Genomic DNA, 10,739 nt, shown 5'->3' with positions numbered 1-10,739 from the left:
GGAATAGAGGAGAAGAAGAGAAAATAGAATATTTTCTATTTTCTCTTCTTCTCCTCTATTCCTTTCTTCTTCTCCTCTTTTTTTACTTCGATCTTATCCTCTAGCTATTCCTTTCTTCTTCTCCTCTTTTTATTTTTGTCGTCGTCGATATACCCCTCCCGATAACTTCAACACGAGGGGGGGGGGTCGATATCCCCCCTCCCGATAATATTTTTCCCATGTACCTGTGTCGTATCGATATAAACACCCGATAACTTCAACATGTGGGGGGGGGTCGATATACCCCCTCCCCGATAATATTATTTTCCAATGTATGTATTGTTGGGGAACGTAGTAATTTCAAAAAAATTCCTACGCACACGCAAGATCATGGTGATGCATAGCAACAAGAGGGGAGAGTGTGATCTACGTACCCTTGTAGACCGACAGCGGAAGCGTTAGCACAACGCGGTTGATGTAGTCGTACGTCTTCACGGCCCGACCGATCAAGCAACGAAATTACGGCACCTCCAAGTTCCAGCACACGTTCAGCTCGATGACGATCCCAGGACTCCGATCCAGCAAAGTGTCGGGGAAGAGTTCCGTTAGCACGACGGCGTGGTGACGATCTTGATGTACTACCGTCGCAGGGCTTCGCCTAAGCACCGCTACAATATTATCGAGGATTATGGTGGAAGGGGGCACCGCACACGGCTAAGAATATGATGACGTGGATCAACTTGTGTCTAGAGGTGCCCCCCTGCCCCCATATATAAAGGAGCAAGGGAGGAGGAGGCCGGCCCTAGGAGGGGGCGCGCCAAGTGTGGAGTCCTACTAGGACTCCATAGTCCTAGTAGGATTCCACCTCCCATATGGAATAGGAAAAGAGGAAGGGAAAAGGAGAAGGAAGGAAAGGGGCGCCCCCCTTCCCTAGTCCAATTCGGACCATACCAAGGGAGGGGTGCGGCCACCCTTGAGGCCCTTTTTCTTCTTTCCCGTATGGCCCAATAAGGCCCAATACATATTCCCGTAACTCTCTGGTACTCCGAAAAATACCCGAATCACTCGGAACCTTTCCGATGTCCGAATATAGTCGTCCAATATATCGATCTTTACGTCTTGACCATTTCGAGACTCCTCGTCATGTCCCCTATCTCATCCGGGACTCCGAACTCCTTCGGTACATCAAAACTCATAAACTCATAATATAACTGTCATTGAAACCTTAAGCGTGCGGACCCTACGGGTTCGAGAACAATGTAGACATGACCGAGACACGTCTCCAGTCAATAACCAATAGCGGAACCTGGATGCTCATATTGGCTCCCACATATTCTACGAAGATCTTTATCGATCAGACCACATAACAACATACGTTGTTCCCTTTGTCATCGGTATGTTACTTGCCCGAGATTCGATCGTCGGTATCTTAATACCTAGTTCAATCTCATTACCGGCAAGTCTCTTTACTCGTTCCGTAATACATCATCTCACAACTAACTCATTAGTTGCAATGCTTGCAAGGCTTATGTGATGTGCATTACCGAGAGGGCCCAGAGATACCTCTCCGACAATCGGAGTGACAAATCCTAATCTCGAAATACACCAACCCAACATGTACCATTGGAGACACCTGTAGAGCTCCTTTATAATCACCCAGTTACGTTGTAACGTTTGGTAGCACACAAAGTGTTCCTCCAACAAACGGGAGTTGCATAATCTCATAGTCATAGGAACATGTATAAGTCATGAAGAAAGCAATAGCAGCATACTAAACGATCGGGTGCTAAGCTAATGGAATGGGTCATGTCAATCACATCATTCTCCTAATGATGTGATCCCGTTAATCAAATAACAACTCTTTTGTTTATGGTTAGGAAACATAACCATCTTCGATTAACGAGCTAGTCAAGTAGAGGCATACTAGTTTCCGGTTAATACAATTCTAGCATGAATAATAAACATTTATCATGATATAAGGAAATAAATAATAACTTTATTATTGCCTCTAGGGCATATTTCCTTCAGTCTCCCACTTGCACTAGAGTCAATAATCTAGTTCACATCGCCATGTGATTCAACACTAAGAGTTCACATCACCATGTGATTAACACCCATAGTTCACATTGTCATGTGACCTATACCCAAAGGGTTAACTAGAGTCAATAATCTAGTTCACATCATTTATGTGATTAACACCCAAAGAGTACTAAGGTGTGATCATGTTTTGCTTGTGAGATAATTTTAGTCAACGGGTCTGTCACATACAGATCCGTAAGTATTTTTCGAATTCTATGTCTACAATGCTCTGCACGGAGCTACTCTAGCTAATTGCTCCCACTTTCAATATGTATCTAGATCGAGACTTAGAGTCATCCAGATCTGTGTCAAAACTTGCATCGACGTAACTTTTTACGACGAACCTTTTGTCACCTCCATAATCGAGAAATATTTCCTTATTCCACTAAGGATAATTTTGACCAATGTCCAGTGATCTACTCTTAGATCACTATTGTACTCCCTTGCTTAACACAGTGTAGGGTATACAATAGATCTGGTACACATCATGGCATACTTTAGAACCTATGGCTGAGGCATAGGGAATGACTTTCATTCTCTTTCTATCTTCTGCCGTGGTCAGGCTTTGAGTCTTACTCAATTTCATACCCTGTAACACAGCCAAGAACTCTTTCTTTGACTGTTCCATTTTTGAACTACTTCAAAATATTGTCAAGGTATGTACTCATTGAAAAAACTTATCAAGCGTCTTGATCTATCTCTATAGATTTTGATGCTTAATATGTAAGCAGCTTCACCGAGGTCTTTCTTTGAAAAACTTCTTTAAAAACACTCCTTTATGCTTTGCAGAATAATTCTACATTATTTCCGATCAACAATATGTCATTCACATATACTTATCAGAAATGTTGTAGTGCTCCCACTCACTTTCTTGTAAATACATGCTTCACCGCAAGTCTGTATAAAACTATATGCTTTGATCATACTATCAAAGCGTTTATTCCAACTCCGAGAGGCTTGCACCAGTCCATAAATGGATCGCTGGAGCTTGCACACTTTGTTAGCTCCTTTTGGATCGACAAAACCTTCCGGCTGCATCATATACAACTCTTCTTCCAGAAATCCATTCAGGAATGCAGTTTGACATCCATTTGCTGGATTTCATAAAATGCAGCAATTGCTAACATGATTCGGACAGACTTAAGCATAGATACGAGTGAGAAACTCTCATCATAGTCAACACCTTGAACTTGTCGAAAACCTTTTTGTGACAATTCTAGCTTTGTAGATAGTAACACTACTATCAGCGTCCGTCTTCCTCTTGAAGATCCATTTAATCTCAATGGCTCACCGATCATTGGGCAAGTCAATCAAAGTCCATACTTTGTTCTCATACATGGATCTAATCTCAGATTTCATGGCCTCAAGACATTTCGCGGAATCTAGGCTCATCATCGCTTCCTCATAGTTTGCAAGTTCGTCATGGTCTAGTAACATGACTTCCAGAACAGGATTACCGTACCACTTTGGTGCGGATCTCACTCTGGTTTACCTACGAGATTCGGTATTAACTTGATATGAAGTTACATGATCATCATCATTAGTCTTCCTCACTAATTGGTGTAGTAGTCACAGGAACAAATTTCTTGTGATGAACTACTTTTCAATAAGGGAGAAGGTACAATTACCTTATCAAGTTCTACTTTCCTCCCACTCACTTCTTTCGAGAGAAACTCCTTCTCTAGAAAGGATCCATTCTTAGCAACGAATGTCTTGCCTTCGGATCTGTGATAGAAGGTGTACCCAATAGTCTCCTTTGGGTATCCTATGAAGACATATTTCTCCGATTTGGGTTTGAGATTATCAGGATGAAACTTTTTCATATAAGCATCACAATCCCAAACTTTAAAAACGACAACTTTGGTTTCGTGCCAAACCACAGTTCAGATTGTGTCGTCTCAATGGACTTAGATGGTGCCCTTTTAAACGTGAATGCAGTTGTCTTTAATGCATAACCCCAAAACGATAGTGGTAGATCGGTAAGAGACATCATAGATCGCACCATATCTGATAAAGTACGGTTATGATGTTCGGACACACCATTATGCTGTGGTGTTCCAGGTGGCGTGAGTAGTGAAACTATTTCACATTGTTTTAACTGAAGGCCAGACTCGTAACTCAAATATTTTACCTCTGCGATCATATCGTAGAAACTTTTATTTTCTTGTTACGATGATTCTCCACTTCACTCTGAAATTCTTTAAACTTTTCAAATATTTCAGACTTGTGTTTCATTAAGTAGATATACCCATATCTGCTCAAATCATCTGTGAAGGTCAGAAAATAATGATACCCGCCACGAGCCTTAACACTCATCGGATCTCATACATCAGTATGTACTATTTCCAATAAGTCAGTTGCTTGCTCCATAGTTCCAGAGAATGGCGTTTTAGTCATCTTGCCCAGGAGGCAAGGTTCGCAAGAATCAACTGATTCATAATCAAGTGATTCCAAAAACCCATTAGCATGGAGTTTCTTCATGCTCTTTACACCAATATGACCTAAATGGCAGTGCCACAAATAAGTTGCACTATCATTATTAACTTTGCATCTTTTGGTTTCAATATTATGATTATGTATATCACTACGATCGAGATCCAACGAACTATTTTCATTGGGTGTGTAACCATATAAGGTTTTATTCATGTAAACAGAACAACAATTTATTCTCTTACTTAAATGAATAACCGTATTACAATGATCATGATCAAATCATATTCATGCTCAACGCAAACACCAAATAACACTTATTCAGGTTCAACACTAATCCTGAAAGTATAGGGAGTGTGCGATGATGATCATATCAATCTTGGAACCACTTCCAACACACATCGTCACTTCACCCTTAACTAGTCTCTGTTTATTCTGCAACTCCCGTTTCGAGTTACTAATCTTAGCAACTGAACTAGTATCAAATACTGAGGGGTTGCTATAAACACTAGTAAAGTACACATCAATAACATGTATATCAAATATACTTATGTTCACTTTGCCATCCTTCTTATCTGCCAATCACTTGGGGTAGTTCCGCTTCCAGTGACCAGTCCCTTTGCAGTAGAAACACTTAGTCTCAGGCTTAGGACCAGACTTGGGCTTCTTCACTTGAGCAGCAACTTGCTTGCTGTTCTTCTTGAAGTTCCCCTTCTTCCCTCTGCCCTTTTCTTGAAACTAGTGGTCTTGTCTACCATCAACACTTGATGTTTATCTCGATTTCTACCTTCGTCAATTTACGCATTACGAAGAGCTTGGGAATCGTTTCCGTTATCCCTTGCATATCATAGTTCATCATGAAGTTCTACTAACTTGGTGATGGTGACTAGAGAATTCTGTCAATCACTATCTTATTTGGAAGATTAACTCCCACTTGATTCAAGCGATTGTAGTACTCAGACAATCTGAGCACATGCTCACTAGTTGAGCGATTCTCCTCCATCTTTTAGCTATAGAACTTGTTGGAGACTTCATATCTCTCAACTCGGGTATTTGCTTGAAATATTAACTTCAACTCCTGGAACATCTCATATGCTCCATGACGTTCAAAACGTCTTTGAAGTCCCGATTCTAAGCCATTAAGCATGGTGCACTAAACTATCAAGTAGTCATCATATTGAGCTAGCCAAACGTTCATAACGTCTGCATCTGCTCCTGCAATAGGTCCGTCACCTAGTGGTGCATCAAGGACATAATTCTTCTGTGCAACAATGAGGATAAACCTCAGATCACGGATCCAATCCGCATCATTGCTACTAACATCTTTCAACACAATTTTCTCTAGGAACATATCAAAATAAACACAGGGAAGCAACAACGCGAGCTATTGATCTACAACATAATTTGCAAAATACTACCAGGACTAAGTTCATGATAAATTTAAGTTCAATTAATCATATTACTTAAGAACTCCCACTTAGATAGACATCCCTCTAATCCTCTAAGTGATTACGTGATCCAAATCAACTAAACCATGTCCGATCATCACGTGAGATGGAGTAGTTTCATTGGTGAACATCGCTATGTTGATCATATTTGCTATATAATTCACGCTCGACCTTTCGGTCTCCGTGTTCCGAGGCCATATCTGTATATGCTTGGCTCGTCAAGTATAACCTGAGTATTCTGCGTGTGCAACTGTTTTGCACCCGTTGTATTTGAACGTAGAGCCTATCACACCTGATCATCACGTGGTGTCTCAGCACGAAGAACTTTCGCAACGGTGCATACTCAAGGAGAACACTTCTTGATAATTAGTGAGAGATCATCTTATAATGCTACCGTCAATCAAAGCAAGATAAGATGCATAAAAGATAAACATCACATGCAATCAATGTTGGGGAACATAGTAATTTCAAAAAAATTCCTACGCACACGCAAGATCATGGTGATGCATAGCAACGAGGGGAGAGTGTGATCTACGTACCCTTGTAGATCGACAACGGAAGCGTTTGGTTGATGTAGTCGTACGTCTTCACGGCCCGACCGATCAAGCACCGAAACTACGACACCTCCGAGTTTTAGCACATGTTCAGCTCGATGACGATCCCCGGACTCTGATCTAGCAAAGTGTCGGGAAGAGTTCCGTCAGCACGACGACGTGGTGACGATCTTGATGTACTACTGCTGCAGGGCTTCGCCTAAGCACCGCTACAATATTATCGAGGACTATGGTGGCTGGGGACACCGCACACGGCTAAGAATAAGATCACGTGGATCAACTTGTGTCTTTGGGGTGCCCCTTGCCTCAGTATATAAAGGATGGAGGAGGAGGAGGCCGGCCAAGGCAATTGGTGTGGCCAGGACGTGGAGTCCTACTAGGACTCCAAGTCCTAGTAGGAGTCCACCAAGAGGGGAGGAAGGGAGAAGGAAGTGGAGGAGAAGGAGAGGTGGTCGGCCCCCTTTTCCCTAGTCCAATTCGGACAAGAGGGGAGGGGGGGCGCAGCAGCCCCTTGGCCCTTTCTCCTCTTCCCACTAAAGCCCATCAAGGCTCATTGCTTCTCCCGTAACTACCTGGTACTCCGAAAAATACCCGAATCACTCGGAACCTTTCCGATGTCTGAATATAGTCGTCCAATATATCAATCTTTACGTCTCGACCATTTCGAGACTGCTCGTCATGTCCCCGATCTCATCCGGGACTCCGAACTCCTTCGGTACATCAAAACTCATAAACTCATAATATAACTATCATTGAAACCTTAAGCGTGCGGACCCTACGGGTTCGAGAACAATGTAGACATGACCGAGACACGTCTCCAGTCAATAACCAATAGCGGAACCTGGATGCTCATATTGGCTCCCACATAGTCTACGAAGATCTTTATCAGTCAGACCGCATAACAACATACGTTGTTCCCTTTGTCATCGGTATGTTACTTGCCCGAGATTCGATCGTCGGTATCTTAATACCTAGTTCAATCTCGTTACCGGCAAGTCTCTTTACTCATTCCGTAATACATCATCTCACAACTAACTCATTAGTTGCAATGCTTGCAAGGCTTATGTGATGTGCATTACCGAGAGGGCCCAGAGATACCTCTCCGACAATCGGAGTGACAAATCCTAATCTCGAAATACGCCAACCCAACATGTACCTTTGGAGACACATGTAGAGCTCCTTTATAATCATCCAGTTACGTTGTGACGTTTGGTAGCACACAAAGTGTTCCTCCGGCAAACGAGAGTTGCATAATCTCATAGTCATAGGAACATGTATAAGTCATGAAGAAAGGAATAGCAACATACTAAACGATCGGGTGCTAAGCTAATGGAATGGGTCATGTCAATCACATCATTCTCCTAATGATGTGATCTCGTTAATCAAATAACAACTCTTTTGTTTATGGTTAGGAAACATAACCATCTTCGATTAACGAGCTAGTCAAGTAGAGGCATACTAGTGACACTCTGTTTGTCTATGTATTCACACATGTATTATGTTTCTGGTTAATACAATTCTAGCATGAATAATAAACATTTATCATGATATAAGGAAATAAATAATAACTTTATTATTGCCTCTAGGGCATATTTCCTTCAATCAATATAAGTGATATGATATGGCCACCATCATCTTGTGCTTGTGATCTCCATCTTCGAAGCACCGTCATGATCACCATAGTCACCGGCGCGACACCTTGATCTCCATCGTAGCATCGTTGTCGTCTCGCCAATCTTATGCTTCCACGACTATCGCTACCGCTTAGTGATAAAGTAAAGCATTACAGCGCGATTGCATTGCATACAATAAAGCGACAACCATATGGCTCCTGCCAGTTGCCGTAACTCGGTTACAAAACATGATCATCTCGTACAATAAAATTTAGCATCATGTCTTGACTATATCACATCACAACATGCCCTGCAAAAACAAGTTAGACGTCTTCTACTTTGTTGTTGCAAGTTTTACGTGGCTGCTACGGGCTTAAGCAAGAACCAATCTTACCTACGCATCAAAACCACAACGATAGTTTGTCAAGTTGGTGCTGTTTTAACCTTCGCAAGGACCGGGCATAGCCACACTCGGTTCAACTAAAGTTGGAGAAACTGTCACCCGCTAGCCACCTTTGTGCAAAGCACGTCGGGAGAACCGGTCTCGCGTAAGCGTACGCGTAATGTCGGTCCGGGCCGCTTCGTCCAACAATACCGCCGAACCAAAGTATGACATGCTGGTAAGCAGTATGACTTATATCGCCCACAACTCACTTGTGTTCTACTCGTGCATATAACATCAACACATAAAATCTAGGCTCGGATGCCACTGTTGGGGAACGTAGTAATTTCAAAAAAATTCCTACACACGCAAGATCATGGTGATGCATAGCAACGAGAGGGGAGAGTGTGATCTACGTACCCTTGTAGACCGACAGCGGAAGCGTTAGCACAAAGCGGTTGATGTAGTCGTACGTCTTCATGGCCCGACCGATCAAGCACCGAAATTACGGCACCTCCGAGTTCTAGCACACGTTCAGCTCGATGACGATCCCCGGACTCCGATCCAGCAAAGTGTCGGGGAAGAGTTCCGTTATCACGATGGCGTGGTGATGATCTTGATGTACTACCATCGTAGGGCTTCGCCTAAGCACCGCTACAATATTATCGAGGATTATGGTGGAAGGGGGCACCGCACACGGCTAAGAATATGATCACGTGGATCAAATGTGTCTAGAGGTGCCCCCCTGCCCCCGTATATAAAGGAGCAAGGGAGGAGGAGCCCGGCCCTAGGAGGGGGCGCGCCAAGTGTGGAGTCCTACTAGGACTCCCTAGTCCTAGTAGGATTCCACCTCCCATATGGAATAGGAAAAGAGGAAGGGAAAAGGAGAAGGAAGGAAGGGGGCGCCCCCCTTCCCTAGTCCAATTCGGACCAGACCAAGGGGAGGGGTGCGGCCACCCTTGAGGCCCTTTTTCTTCTTTCCCGTATGGCCCAATAAGGCCCAACACGTATTCCCGTAACTCTCCGGTACTCCGAAAAATACCCGAATCACTCGGAACCTTTCCGATGTCCGAATATAGTCGTCCAATATATCGATCTTTACGTATCGACCATTTTGAGACTCCTCGTCATGTCCCCGATCTCATCCGGGACTCCGAACTCCTTCGGTACATCAAAACTCATAAACTCATAATATAACTATCATTGAAACCTTAAGCGTGCGGACCCTACGGGTTCGAGAACAATGTAGACATGACCGAGACACGTCTCCAGTCAATAACCAATAGCGGAACCTGGATTCTCATATTGGCTCCCACATAGTCTACGAAGATCTTTATCGGTCAAACCGCATAACAACATACGTTGTTCCCTTTGTCATCGGTATGTTACTTGCCCGAGATTCGATCGTCGGTATCTTAATACCTAGTTCAATCTCGTTACCGACAAGTCTCTTTACTCATTCTGTAATACATCATCTCACAACTAACTCATTAGTTGCAATGTTTGCAAGGCTTATGTGATGTGCATTACCGAGAGGGCCCAGAGATACCTCTCCGACAATCGGAGTGACAAATCCTAATCTCTAAATACGTCAACCCAACATGTACCTTTGGAGACACCTGTAGAGCTCCTTTATAATCACCCAGTTACGTTGTGACGTTTGGTAGCACACAAAGTGTTCCTCCGGCAAACGGGAGTTGCATAATCTCATAGTCATAGGAACATGTATAAGTCATGAAGAAAGCAATAGCAACATACTAAACGATCGGGTGCTAAGCTAATGGAATGGGTCATGTCAATCACATCATTCTCCTAATGATGTGATCCCGTTAATCAAATAACAACTCTTTTGTTTATGGTTAGGAAACATAACCATCTTCGATTAACGAGCTAGTCAATTAGAGGCATACTAGTGACACTCTGTTTGTCTATGTATTCACACATGTATTATGTTTCCGGTTAATACAATTCTAGCATGAAAAATAAACATTTATCATGATATAAGGAAATAAATAATAACTTTATTATTGCCTCTAGGGCATATTTCCTTCATGTATGTCGTGTCGATATAAACTCCCGATAACTTCAACACGTGGGTGGGGGGGTCGATATACCCCCTCCCGATAACTTCAACACGAGGGGGTCGATATACCCCCTCCCCGATAACTTCAACACGTGGGGGTCGATATACCCCCTCCCCGATAACTTCAACACGTGGGGGGGTCGATATACCCCCTCCCTGATAACTTCAACA

This window comes from Triticum aestivum, chromosome 3A (assembly GCF_018294505.1).
Source record: "Triticum aestivum cultivar Chinese Spring chromosome 3A, IWGSC CS RefSeq v2.1, whole genome shotgun sequence".
Classification (NCBI taxonomy): domain Eukaryota; kingdom Viridiplantae; phylum Streptophyta; class Magnoliopsida; order Poales; family Poaceae; genus Triticum; species Triticum aestivum.
The sequence above is the reverse complement of the archived record's forward strand: the minus strand, read 5'-3'. Positions refer to the sequence as shown.